The 14,098-nt window shown below is 40.7% G+C and overlaps 1 non-coding gene across 1 annotated transcript; it reads right to left on the bottom strand.

Moving 5' to 3' along the window:
* Positions 1–10,378: 10,378 nt before the first annotated feature.
* Positions 10,379–10,488, bottom strand: LOC128050143 (U6 spliceosomal RNA). The gene has a single exon (XR_008199652.1). It is a non-coding gene; the product is annotated as a U6 spliceosomal RNA (small nuclear RNA).
* Between the last annotated feature and the right edge of the window lie 3,610 nt (positions 10,489–14,098).

Genomic DNA, 14,098 nt, shown 5'->3' with positions numbered 1-14,098 from the left:
TCCATTCCATTAAAACTTAAGAAGAAACAAGAATTTAAATCAGATGTAAACATAACTTTAACAACTTATTATTATTATAAAATTAATTCATGTTTACTCTTCTGAAAGTTTTTTAACAAGCAAACAAAACAAAACAAAAGTTTTTTACAAGCAAACAAAACAAAAAAATATTACAACTTGCCATGATGTCTTCAGCCCCCAATGATCATGATGATGTTGGTATGGGTCCTCTCTGGCTTTGCTTTCTATGCATAAAAATGTATTCTTTTTTTGGTACTCTACACATAATTTTATAAGTTTTCTTTTTAATAGCAATTTGATGTGACCATTTGTCTATATTATTGAATATTTGATAACAGTATATAAAAGGTTACAATGTATTCCATTACATGAGTATGCTAAAATTTAGCCAGTCTCATACTGACCCCAGCTTTTGATACTTTACAAATAATGCTTTAATAATACCCTTGTATACATATTTTTGTACTTTTTGATAACTTGCATGTAGGAGTACATCATTGGAAAAATTTCTAGATACAGAACTGATTACTAAATTGGCATGCAATTATAAGTTTTTTTACCTCCTGTCAAATTGCTCTCCAGAAAGCTTAAACCAAGTTACTCTACTTGCAACACAGAAGCATACCATGCCCTTTGCAACACAGGATATTACTCTATTTATTAATCACATTGTGATACATGATGAATGTTTCACTGTGGTTTTAATTTGCATGTATTTATCTATCAGTTAGTGTAAATTATTTTCCACATGTGCATTAAACATTTGTAAGTCTTCTTCTATGAATCATTAATTTATATTCAAGAAAGAAATCTTTGGAAGTGACATACTACAGTAAGTCTGATTTATAGGAATTCTTTTTTCTGGAGTTCTTTAATATAATGATCTAAAAAGTTCTAGGAAAACTCTGAAAACACATGGAAAGAACTAGATAAACTCTTAAGATCCCTATCAAGCCTAAGTTTCATTTGTTTATTCATTTAATACTTTGCTGATGGCCCCTCACTTCCTCTCATCTATGTTTGTATAGTTTTCACATGCAATATTTTATCTGATCCTCACAGTAACACTATGAGAGGGACTATTGACCCAGCTCTATGAATGGCTTCAAGAAGCACAAGAATTCCTTCAACTGAACAAATAATTTGTGTATTTGTACACAAGTACATTTGTTTACCAGTAAACGACCTGTAGCTTTCATCAGAACCTTGAAGGCTGAGAATCAATGCGTTGTGAGAAAGAGAAGGAAACTCTTTTTTTTAGCTCATTTTAAAGTAGGAAAAAAGACCCCCTCCTTAAAGTTAATTTCCTTGTCTAAAGTCTCAAGGATAATAAGCAGCGGACTGAGGATCAGCTCGAGTTCCAAGTTCAGTGCAATTCCTGCTGCACCTTCAGTGGATAGAGGAGTTGTACAGATGTCACACATCATTCTTGTCTCAAGAGTGTAATGGCTACTATAAGAGCCAAGACTTACGTATGAAAAGTTAAAGCAAAGAATATCACATTCCAATATGAGATTTCCTAAGACTTATTGTCAGATAATAAATAATTTGAATTGCAGAAATTATCTGAAAAAGTTCAGAGGAGCCTTTATATATAGGAGAAGATCCAGACTGAGATCTGAAATTTAGTAAGACTCTGATACGGCAGAGTCTCTATACACACCCACCCCCAAGAAAAACATACATTTGAAAAGATTAGTTGAGACTAGATTTTTGTGAACATTGAATGCAAGGCTAAGAGTTTAAAAAATCTAAGATTCGTGCACTGAACAGCAATGATACAATACAAACAGTATTTTACAAAGATTACTTTTGACATATGCGAACATAAAGACTAGAAAGAAAGGTACAAACAAAAAGAGGTACTTTGAGGGATTTGTTTGGCTGTGAACAAAAAAAGGAGAAAAAAGATAACTGTGAGTGACAATACTTAAGAATGTCAGAAATAAGAGCTAATTAGGAAAGGTGTTTTGTTTTAAACAAATTGAGTTTGACGTGAGAAGAGAATACCAGGTTTCAACCAAAAACCACTCGAGTTAATGTAAGCAGAAAAATTGAAAACAGCGAGCTAAATGCTTCAAAATAACTGGAAATGCTAGGGAAGAGGATTCCAGGCTGTGCCTCCAGCAACAGCTACTAAAGAAACACTACTGAGCTGGTCTGCCAGGGAAGTTGCTACCTGGGCCACTAAAAAGATGATAGGAACTCAGGAGACTGCCTGGTAATTCTAATGTCAAGAATCCACCACCATAACTGTAATCCAGAATCATGAAGCTAGTGCAGTCACTACAATTGCTCTCCATAGCCACAAAGCAAGTGACAACCCTGATCCAGTGTTGCAGAAAAGTCCAACACGTGTCTGGATGAGATTTCTGGAACTGATGCTGTGAACCTGCCTGAGAATGAAGCCAACCAGTGGCAGAGGTCAGAGCCAAGAGAATCACATAGGAAAAAACCTAGAACCCTAAAGAACTACTACACAAGGAACCCTACCCGTCCCTTGCATTCTTGTTCACTTGGGCAACTTGAGCAGAATTTTCTGCTTGTGTGTGCTTAGTCACCCAGTCGTGTCTGACTCTTTGCAACCCTATGGACTGCAGCCCACCAGACTCCGCTCTCCATGGGATTTCCCAGGCAAGAATACTGGAATATGTTGCCATGCCCTCATCCAAGACATCTTCCTGACCCAGGGATCTGTTACTCACAGACAAAGACATCTTTGATTCCAGCACCACATTCCCCAGGACATTGTACTTTTGATTCTCAGCCAAAGTTTTCTCTAGCTTAAAGTTTTCTCCAGCTTAAAGTTTTCTCTGCAAATAATAATCTCTATATTTTAATGGTATAAAAATTATATGTATGGAATACCATTTGATAGCTGCCTTTATTCTTCAAGATTATTTTATTCAATTCAATTATTGAATTCAACTGAATGAAAAATTTCATATTATTCTCCAAGATTAAACTGAACTCTTGGTCTGGAAGGTCTTCTGGAGAAGATGGTTACCCACTCCAGTATTCTTGTCTGGAGAATCCCATGGACAGAGGAGCCTAGTGGGCTACAGTCCATGGGGTCACAAAAAATAGGACACGGCTCAGTGATTTTCACTTTCTTTCACTTTTCTAGGCCTTCAGTTCAGTTCAGCTCAGTTGCTCAGTCGTGTCCAACTCTTTGTGACCCCATGAATCGCAGCACGCCAGGCCTCCCTGTCCATCACCAACTCCCAGAGTTCACTCAGACTCACGTCCATCGAGTCCGTGATGCCATCCAGCCATCTCATCCTCTGTTATCCCCTTCTCCTCCTGCCCCCAATCCCTCCCAGCATCAGAGTCTTTTCCAATGAGTCAACTCTTCACATGAGGTAGCCGAAGTACTGGAGTTTCAGCTTTAGCATCATTCCTTCCAAAGAAATCCCAGGGCTGATCTCCTTCAGAATGGACTGGTTGGATCTCCTTGCAGTCCAAGGGACCTCAAGAGTCTTCTCCAACACCACAGTTCAAAAGCATCAATTCTTCAGTGCTCAGCCTTCTTCACAGTCCAACTCTCACATCTATACATGACTACTAGAAAAACCATAGCCTTGACTAGACGGACATTAGTCGGCAAAGTAATGTCTCTGCTTTTGAATATGCTATCTAGGTGGGTCGTAACTTTTCTTCCAAGGAGTAAGCACCCTGGATAAAATATTTACATCATGATGGTAAGACACCAGAAGTCATGATCTGGCCCTGAACAGATTCTTGCTTCATGCCCTCAGCTTAAATTAAGGCATAATATAACATCTTAAAACAAACCACTGCTTTAATTTTAAGGATCTTATTGAGAACAAAATTTCTGCATCTCCCATAAGCTTCAGGTAAGAATTTGCTTCAGATCTAATTACCAGGAACATTTGTCCTTTCTGAAGAACATGTTTTCCTTTTCAAAGATAATGAGAATATTTTATACAATCTCTTTTTTTTCCATCCTTGTCCCCAACCTCATGCCAGCTTTTCCTAATTGTTACCATCCTGCTTGTTTTAGGCTTCCCCTTATTCTGCTCCCCTACTACACACACTTCATTGTATAGGATTCGAGTGGAAAACTACATATCCTTGGAGAACTGAAGTGCAGCGGTAGGGTGAGGGTAAGAAAGACAGGAGGGCTACAAGAAGAGGGAGAAGTTTAGCAGAGAGAGTAGGGGAAGGAAAAAAGGATGGAAGAAAGAGGAAAGGAAGAGAAGAAGGGAAGAGAGAGAGTCCAAAAAAGAAGGAGGAAAGGGAAGGAGAAAAGCAAAAATAAAGAAAGTGGAATAGAGTCTCACTGGAGAAGAGTACCTCCCAGTTTGCATGCCGTCTACACTGGTGCCTCCTCCTCCAATCCTGCTCATTTAGAAGGTGGTGAAATTCAATGATCAGGGAGACAGCAATTAAGAAACTTTCATGGAGGCAACCTAAATGTCCACTGACAGATGAATGGATGAAGAAGATTTGGTACAATGGAATGCTATTCGGCCATAAAAAGGAATGATACTGGGCCATCTGTAGTGACGTGGATGAACCGAGAGACTGTCACACAGACTAAAGTCAGAGGGAGAAAAACAAATACCACATATTAAAACACATATATGTGGAATCTAGGAAAAAGGTACAGATGAATCTATTTGCAAGGCAGGAATAGAGATGCAGACAGAGAGAATGGGTGAGTGGACACCGAGGGAGGGGAGGGGGTTGGGACGAACTGGGAGACTGAGATGGAAGAATGTGCCCCGCCATGTGTGAAATAGAATACTAGTGGGAAGCTGCTGTACAGCATAGGGAGCTCAGCCCTGTGCTCTGTGAGGACCGAGATGACTGTGACTGTGGAGGGGCAGGGACAAGGGGTAGGTCCAGCAGGGAGGGAATATATTGATACATACTGCTGATTCACTTCATTGTTCAGCAGAAACTAACACATCATAAAACAACTATACCTCAATTTTTTAAAAAAGAAACTTTTCATAATCAAGCATTGGTAATAACTGTTAGAGAGAGGACATAAAAGCCCCTCCTGTTTTCTAATTGAGTTGTCTTTCACATGTACCATACCAGGTGATAAGAAAACACACAAAAGGACAAGGTCTACACAAGGCCTCTCATCCATGATGACTGGTGTCGAGGGAATAGAGGAGGCCCTACATTCTAGCCAATTAGCATAGTAGACCATTAGCCTGAGTCTGGTTATCAGGGGAAAGAAGTGATGACTCGGCGCTCAGAGAATCTGGCTGCCAGGATACAACAGGGGACAGAAAATAAGCAAACAGGCTGGAAGACCTTGGAGGCGGAACCTGAAAACCTGACAGGAGAGGGCAGGCAAAAGAAAGCACCTAGACTATTTATTTCCTACAACACATTAGTGGCCCGCCTCAGCTAAACTAAGATGGCTTCTTAGCAGCAGAGATGAGTAAGATTTAACTTTTCTAAAATTAATTTATTTATTTTAATTGGAGGCTAATTACTTTACAGTATAGTGGTAGTTTCTGCCATATATTGACATGAGTCAGCCACGGGTGTGCATGTGTTCCCCATCCTGAACTCCCCTCCCACCTCCCTCCCCATCCCATCCCTCAGGGTCATCCCAGGGCACCAGCCCTGAGCATCCTGTCTCACCCCTTGAACCTGGACTGGTGATCTATTTCACATGTGATAATATACATGTTTCAATGCTATTCTCTCAAATCATCCCACCCTCACCCTCCCCCCCAGAGTCCAAAAGTCTGTTCTTTACATCTGTGTCTCTTTCGCTGTCTCACATATAAGGTGATCGTTATCACCTTTCTAAATTCCATATATATGCATTGAAAGTGAAGTCGCTCAGTCGTGGCCAACTCTTTGCGACCCCATGGACTGTAGCCCACCAAGCTCCTCTGTCCATGGGATTCTCCAGGCAAGAGTACTGGAGTGGGTTGCCATTTAGTATACTATATTGGTGTTTTTCTTTCTGGCTTACTTCACTCTGTATAACAGGCTCCAGTTTCATCCACCTCATTAGAACTGATTCAAATGCATCCTTTTTAATGGCTGAGTAATATTCCATTGTGTGTATGTACCACAGCTTTCTTATCCATTAGTCTGCTGATGGACATCTAGGTTGCTTCCATGTCCTGGCTAGTATAAACAGTGCTGCAATGAACATTGGGGTACACGTGTCTCTTTCAATTCTGGTTTCCTTGGTGGTATGCCCAGCAGTGGGATTGCTGGGTCATATGGCAGTTCTATTTCCAGGTTTCTATGGTAGGTGTTGCTAGAGGGCATCAGAGGGCAGACACACTGAAACCATACTCACAGAAAACTAGTCAATCTAATCACACTAGGACAGCCTTGTCTAACTCAATGAAACCAAGCCATGCCTGCAGGGCAACCCAAGACGGGCGGGTCATGGTGGAGAGGTCTGACAGAATGTGGTCCACTGGAGAAGGGAATGGCAAGCCACTTCAGTATTCTTGCCTTGAGAACCCCATGAACAGTATGAAAAGGCAAAATGATAGGATACCAAAAGAGGAACTCCCCAGGTCATTAGGTGCCCAATTATGCTACTGGAGATCAATGGAGAAATAACTCCAGAAAGAATGAAGGGATGGAGCCAAAGCAAAAACAATACCCAGTTGTGGATGTGACTGGTGATAGAAGCAAGATTTGATGCTGTAAAGAGCAATATTGCATAGGAACCTGGAATGTCAGGTCCATGAATCAAGGCAAATTGGAAGTGGTCAAACAAGAGATGGCAACGGTGAACATCGACATTCTAGGAATCAGTGAACTAAAATGGTCTGGAATGGGTGAATTTAACTCAGATGACCATTATATCTACTACTGCGGGCAGGAATCCCTCAGAAGAAATGGAGTAGCCATCATGGTCAACAAAAGAGTCCGAAATGCAGTACTTGGATGCAGTATCAATAACGACAGAATGATCTCTATTCATCTCCAAGGCAAACCATTCAATATCACAGTTATCCAAGCCTATGCCCCAACCAGTAATGCTGAAGAAACTGAAGTTGAACGGTTTTATGAAGACCTACAAGACCTTTTAGAACTAACACACAAAAAAGATGCCCTTTTCATTATAGGGGACTGGAATGCAAAAATAGGAAGTCAAGAAACACCTGGAGTAACAGGCAAATTTGGCCTTGGAATATGGAATGAAGCATGGCAAAGGCTAATAGAGTTTTGCCAAGAAAATGCACTGGTCATAGCAAACACCCTCTTCCAACAACATAAGGGAAGACTCTACACATGGACATCACCAGATGGTCAACACCGAAATCAGATTGGTTATATTCTTTGCAGCCAAAGATGGAGAAGCTCTATACAGTCAACAAAAACAAGACCGGGAGCTGACTGTGGCTCAGATCATGAACTCCTTATTGCCAAATTCAGACTCAAATTGAAGAAAGTAGGGAAAACCGCTAGACCATTCAGGTATGACTTCAATCAAATCCCTTATGATTATACAGTGGAAGTGAGAAATAGATTTAAGGGACTAGATCTGATAGATAGAGTGCCTGATGAACTATGGAATGAGGTTCGTGACATTGTACAGGAGACAGGGATCAAGACCATCCCCATGGAAAAGAAATGAAAAAAAGCAAAATGGCTGTCTGGGGAGGCCTTACAAATAGCTGTGAAAAGAAGAGAGGCAAAAAGCAAAGGAGAAAAGGAAAGACATAAGCATCTGAATGCAGAGTTCCAAAGAATAGCAAGAAGAGATAAGAAAGCCTTCTTCAGGCATCAATGCAAAGAAATAGAGGAAAACAACAGAATGGGAAAGACTAGAGATCTCCTCAAGAAAATTAGAGATACCAAAGGAACATTTCATGCAAAGACGGGCTTGATAAAGGAAAGAAATGGTAGGGACCTAACAGAAGCAGAAGATATTAAGAAGAGGTAGCAAGAATACATGGAAGAACTGTACAAAAGAGATCTTCACCACCCAGATAATCATGATGATGTGATCACTAATCTAGAGCCAGATATTTTGGAATGTGAAGTCAAGTGGGCCTTAGAAAGCATCACTACGAACAAAGCTAGTGGAGGTGATGGAATTCCAATTGAGCTGTTTCAAATCCTGAAAGATGATGCTGTGAAAGTGCTGCACTCAATATGCCAGCAAATTTGGAAAACTCAGCAGTGGCCACAGGACTGGAAAAGGTCAGTTTTCATTCCAATCCCAAAGAAAGGCAATGCAAAAGAATGCTCAAACTACCACACAATTGCACTCATCTCACATGCTAGTAAAGTAATGCTCAAAATTCTCCAAGCCAGACCTCAGCAATACGTGAACTGTGAACTCCCTGATGTTCAAGCTGGTTTTAGAAAAGGCAGAGGAACCAGAGATCAAATTGCCAACATCTGCTGGATCATGGAAAAGGCAAGAGAGTTCCAGAAAAACATCTATTTCTGCTTTATTGACTATGCCAAAGCCTTTGACTGTGTGGATCACAACCAACTATGGAAAATTCTTTAAGAGATGGGAATACCAGACCACCTAACCTGCCTCTTGAGAAATCTGTATGCAGGTCAGAAAGCAACAGTTAGAACTGGACATGGAACAACAGACTGGTTCCAAATAGGAAAAGGAGTATGTCAAGGCTGTATATTGTCACCCTGCTTATTTAACTTATATGCAGAGTACATCATGAGAAACGCTGGACTGGAAGAAACACAAGCTGGAATCAAGATTGCTGGGAGAAATATCAATAACCTCAGATATGCAGATGACACCACCCTTATGGCAGAAAGTGAAGAGGAGCTAAAAAGCTTCTTGATGAAAGTGAAAGAGGAGAGCGAAAAATTTGCCTTAAAGCTCAACATTCAGAAAACGAAGATCATGGCATCTGGTCCCATCACTTCATGGGAAATAGATGGGGAAACAGTAGAAACAGTGTCAGACTTTATTTTGGGGGGCTCCAAAATAACTGCAGATGGTGACTGCAGCCATGAAATTAAAAGACGCTTACTCCTTGGAAGGAAAGTTATGACCAACCTAGATGGTATATTGAAAAGCAGAGACATTACTTTGCCGACTAAGGTGCATCTAGTCAAGGCTATGGTTTTTCCTGTGGTCATGTATGGATGTGAGAGTTGGACTGTGAAGAAGGCTGAGCGCCGAAGAATTGATGCTTTTGAACTGTGGTGTTGGAGAAGACTCTTGAGAGTCCCTTGGACTGCAAGGAGATCCAACCAGTCTATTCTGAAGGAGATCAGCCCTGGGATTTCTGTTGAAGGAATGATGCTAAAACTGAAGCTCCAGTATTTTGGCCATCTTATGCGAAGAGTTAACTCATTGGAAAAGACTCTGATGCTGGGAGGGATTGGGGGCAGGAGGAGAAGGGGACGACCGAGGATGAGATGGCTGGATGGCATCACGGACTCGATGGACGTGAGTCTGAGTGAACTCTGGGAGTTGGTGATGGACAGCAAGGCCTGGCGTGCTGCGATTCATGGGGTCGCAAAGAGTCAGACACAACTGAACTGAACTGAACTGAACGACCTTTTCACTTTTCACTTTCATGCATTGGAGAAGGAAATGGCAACCCACTCCAGTGTTCTTGCCTGGAGAATCCCAGGGACGGGGGAGCCTGGTGGGCTGCCATCTGTGGAGTCGCACAGAGTTGGACACGACTGAAGCGACTTAGCAGCAGAAGCAAGAAATCTCCACACTGTTCTCTATAGTGGCTGTACTAGTTTGCATTTCCATCAACAGTGTAAGAGGGTTCCCTTTTCTCCACACCCTCTCCAGCATTTATTGCTTGTAGAGTTTTGGATTGCAGCCATTCTGACCAGTGTGAGATGGTACCTCACTGTGTTTTGCATTTCTCTGATAATAAGTGATGTTGAACATATTTTCATGTGTTTGTTATCCATCTGTATGTCTTCTTTGGAGAAACGCCTGTTTAGTTCTTTGGCCCATTTTTTGATTGGGTCCTTTAATTTTCTGGAATTGACTTTCAGGAGTTGCTTGTATATTTTTGAGATTAATTCTTTGTCAGTTGCTTCATTTGCTATTCTTTTCTCCCATTCTGACAGCTGTCTTTTCACCTTGCTTATAGTTTCCTTTGTTGTGCAAAAGCTTTTAAGTTTAATTAGGTCCCATTTGTTTATGTTTGCTTTTATTTCCATTACTCTGGGAGGTGGGTCATAGAGGATCCTGCTGTGATTTATGTCAGAGAGTGTTTTGCCTATGTTTTCCTCCAGTATTTTTATAGTTTCTGCTCTTACATTTAGATCTTTAATCCATTTTGAGTTTATTTTTGTGTATGGTGTTAGAAAATGTTCTAGTTTCATTATTTCACAAGTGGTTGACCAGTTTTCCCAGCACCACTTGTTAAAGAGACTGAAAAATATGAAACGCTTCACGAATTTGCATGTCATCGTTATGCAGGGGCCATGCTAATCTTCTCTGTATCATTCCAATTTTAATCAGCTGAATTTCCTGGCCAAACTGATAAACACCAATCCCCACCTGAGGATTATTTTTTGCTGTTAGCCATATTCAGTAAAGGAGATCCATTATCCTTTAGAAAATTCTACAAGATACACAGACATCATTTACTATATCATACAGCACTGTGTTCAGTATCATGGTGAATCAAAAGAAAACCAGTCTTTGTTTTACCTAGAGTTTAAAAATCTAGCTGATTCCTGAAGGTGAATGTGGAGGATAAATGAACTCTCTAAAATCTCATCAAAACTCCTCCTTTATTCACTATCAGGAATTGTCTTTAGAAAGTGAAGGCATGGTGACAGCTCACTTATTAACTGAAACTGCAAATCAGGACCACAATCCTCCACTTCAAGTACTACAGATATTGCAATTAAGACACCCTTACCTGCTCACCAAAGGTGAAGAACACGTGAAAATACAAATCCCAGTTTTCTATATTAGGACAAGAAAACAAGCTAAATACAGTCTGAACAATTCATTGTAATAATTTACAAAGTATTATGTTCTGTGTATTTAAAATTAAATATGGGTGTGTGGGGGGGTTACTTTCCTGGTGGTCCAGTGGTTACGATTTTGCCTTCCAATGCATGGGATGTGGGTTTGATCCTTGGTCAGGGAGCTAAGATCCTGCATGCCTAATATCCCACATACCTCATGGCCAAAAACCAGACTATAAAGCATAAGCAATAGTGTAACAAATTCAATAAAGACTTTTTAAAAAAAGACATTAAAATAATCTGGGCTTCCATGGTGGCTCAGATGGTAAAAATTCGCCTGCAATGCAGGATCCCTGGGTCAGGAAGATCCCTTGGAGAAGGGAATGACTACCCACTCCTGTATTCTTGCCCAGAGAACTTCATGGACAGAAGAGCCTGGTGGGTTACAGTCCATGGGGTCAGAGATAACAAAATTAAATTAAATGGAGGGAAGATGAACATGGCAACTTAGGTAAGATGAATGATTTGGATAAGTTTTTAAACTCATCCTGCAACCTATAAAAAGTGACAAATGGACAGGTCACTAGGCTGATGGCAGGTAAGCACTAAAGCATGGATGGAGAACACAGGCCATATTGCTGATGCTGCTCTGTGCTGACTGACAGCACCGAGTGCTGTTAGCAACATCCTTGTTATCTCACCTTAACTGAGACTGAAAACTACCTCAGGGACTGCCAGGGAGGCATGAAACTACTCAAGCAAATGTCAACAATAAGAATTCCAGGTCTATCTTGTTTGTTTGTTTTTATCTCCACCAAAGTTACATGAATAAAGTATTCTCTATTATGGGAAATAGATGGGGAAACAGTAGAAACAGTGTCAGACTTTATTTTGGGGGGCTCCAAAATCACTGCAGATGGTGATTGCAGCCATGAAATTAAAAGACGCTTACTCCTTGGAAGGAAAGTTATGACCAACCTAGATGGTATATTCAAAAGCAGAGACATTACTTTGCCGACTAAGGTCTGTCTAGTCAAGGCTATGGTTTTTCCTGTGGTCATGTATGGATGTGAGAGTTGGACTGTGAAGAAGGCTGAGCACCGAAGAATTGATGCTTTTGAAGTGTGGTGTTGGAGAAGACTCTTGAGGGTCCCTTGGACTGCAAGGAGAGCCAACCAGTCCATTCTGAAGGAGATCAGCTCTGGGATTTCTTTGGAAGGAATGATGCTAAAGCGGAAACTCCAGTACTTTGGCCACCTCATGTGAAGAGTTGACTCATTGGAAAAGACTCTGATGCTGGGAGGGATTGGGGGCAGGAGGAGAAGGGGACGACAGAGGATGAGATGGCTGGATGGCATCATGGACTCGATGGGCATGAGTCTGAGTGAACTCCGGGAGATGGTGATGGACAGGGAGGCCTGGTGTGCTGCGATTCACGGGGTCACAAAGAGTCGGACACGACTGAGCGACTGAACTGAACTGAGCTAATTAAATGTCATGGGTGAAGAAGTAAAAGTTTGAGCCACATTACAAAACAAAGCCAAAAAAATTAGTAGACAAGAGAAATGTCTGCAGTTCAAATGAAAATTACAGTTGCCAATAGTGCAAATCAATACAGAAAGCTATTGATAATAAACCCCAGATGACAATCAATTGATAAAATCTTAAGGACTCTGAATGAATAGAAATCTTAAAGTTTGTTAAAAAAGAAAGAAAGAAAATGACTTCGTTGGCTAAATCAGATAACTATGTAGCTCATCTCAAAAAAGGAAATAAAATAAATTCTGACTTCTTAATCTTAATTTTAAATGGTGATATTCACCTTGGACTTGAGAGCAAAAGAAATGCTGATTCTAAAATAAACATTGCTGTCACATGTTGGTGATCCCATGGAAATATTGTGGGTTAGGAGGAGAGATAGGAAACCCAGATTTAATGTCCTTTGGGAAAACTAATGAACTGGTGATTTACCTCCAGAGACTAGAGAAACTGAAAACTCAACTCAAACTATAAAAATAATACATCAGTGTTTTGTTCTCAAGTTTCTTTAGAAAGTAATTGCTTCTCTTGAAAGTAGTAAGTGCAAATGCATGAGATTCTTAAGAAACAATGAAATTTATACCTATGGATTTTATAGTCCTTTATATTTTTGCTTTTGTAATATTTTTACATCCTCTTCCCAATCTGTGATTCTTGCTTTCCATATCACTTTTCAACTCAAGAATTTAGGTTGAAAAAGATTCCCCAAAAAATATATTAAAAATTCTTTACAAGTTTCCATTAACTATCTTAGAGGGGGAGCCTGTATTTCATTGACTGTAGTTTATGCAAATAGGATCAGAGGAATTAACATATTGGAAGGAGCTGACATTTGTCCTGATATATTGAATCGTTAGCATGACAGAATCACTTAAGCTGGATTCACTAACATCAGGTTTCCTCTCATTATTGACCCCTACAGAGTAGGCTCTGACAAGTGGAACTGCTGCAAAGTTCATTAATAATGTGGAATAAATCAATTGTTCAGGAAATACTGAAAACAGATGACACTGAACTCATGCATTTTGCAAGTTCAGCACAAGTACAACCCCACCAAGGACACAGAATCTCTGCATGTCCTTTTCTGACCTACCCATGGAACCTGGTCTTCAGCCTCCCCTGTCCTCACGCATCCCAGGAGGATATAGCTCTTCAGCCCCCTGGGAACACAGCAGGCCAGTGGATCTTTGAAAAGAATAGCCTCAGGCCTGAAGAGAAAGGCCATGAAGGTGTCTATAAGATCTACAAACATAAGGTGAGTGACGACCATGATTTAGGATGTATGCTTGGGCTTGTTTCACATTTCTGGTTACTATTTCAAATAAACTATTTCTATTCGCTACCGACTCAATGGACATGAGTTTGAGCAAACTCCAGGAGGTAGTGAAGGACAGGGCAGCCTCACGTGCTGCAGTTCATGGGGGTCACAAAGAGTCGGACACAGCTGAGTGACTGAACGACAGCAACTAAAAGAAACACAGTTTGTCTGGGTTAAAGTGTATTAGCAGGAATGGGGAAAGGCCATCATAGACCTGGTCTATGATGCCGGGTCAGCTACTTCTAGAATGTGAAGAATCCCTTACTAGAGATGTTCCCTATGGCTACAGGCAACAGCATGCTTTCTAAGGACAATCTC

Source organism: Budorcas taxicolor, chromosome 6 (assembly GCF_023091745.1).
Source record: "Budorcas taxicolor isolate Tak-1 chromosome 6, Takin1.1, whole genome shotgun sequence".
NCBI classification, from domain to species: domain Eukaryota; kingdom Metazoa; phylum Chordata; class Mammalia; order Artiodactyla; family Bovidae; genus Budorcas; species Budorcas taxicolor.
This window is presented reverse-complemented; position numbering and strand designations above follow the sequence as displayed.